The sequence below is a fragment of the Penaeus monodon genome, chromosome 20 (assembly GCF_015228065.2).
Source record: "Penaeus monodon isolate SGIC_2016 chromosome 20, NSTDA_Pmon_1, whole genome shotgun sequence".
Lineage (NCBI taxonomy): Eukaryota > Metazoa > Arthropoda > Malacostraca > Decapoda > Penaeidae > Penaeus > Penaeus monodon.
The window spans coordinates 30,678,897-30,679,506 of record NC_051405.1 but is presented as its reverse complement, the minus strand read 5'-3'; the positions used below and the strand labels follow the sequence as shown (position 1 = coordinate 30,679,506).

At 32.0% G+C, this 610-nt stretch overlaps 1 protein-coding gene across 1 annotated transcript in view; it reads right to left on the bottom strand.

The window, feature by feature from the left end:
• The window catches only part of LOC119585967 (kinesin-like protein unc-104), a gene marked incomplete in the record, with an annotated part of 145,723 nt that overhangs the window by 11,600 nt on the left and 133,513 nt on the right, over window positions 1-610 (bottom strand).

Genomic DNA, 610 nt, shown 5'->3' with positions numbered 1-610 from the left:
AAAGTTACTAGGCTTGAACTGCAGAACAATCTTTTAACTTTTGTATACTTGCACTAGATGTCTTATGGCAAAATACCTATTTGGGGGAAAAAATATGAATAATGAAGTCTAGTGGAAACATCCTACTTTATCTAAAAACAATAGAGTATATGATGGGTTATGATATCAGTTTCACATGATGTACCTATATTTCCCTTCCCTTCTTTTTGCCATATCTCTTTTCAAAAATAAATTTCTACTCTTTATGTTCCCCTTGAGAATACATCCAATAAGGTTTTCCCAAACCATTACACATGCATAACATTAATTATAGATTAAGAAATTTCAATATTCTACAGCTAAATTCAGTAGTCCAGAATAAGACATATGGACTGCCATTTATGTGGGAACATGTTCATTTCATGACTTGATTCATAATAATGATGATCATTATTTTTTGCAAGGATATTCCATGTAGGATAAAAGGGAACTTTCACTGCTATGAACTTTCCATATCCTTTCCTAAACCAGGATGTCTATATATATCTCACACAGTGGTGTTATAGAGAAAATATGCATGTCAGTGAAAAAAGCAGTTCAATGTACCTAGTTAAAGCACCAAATGTGACTA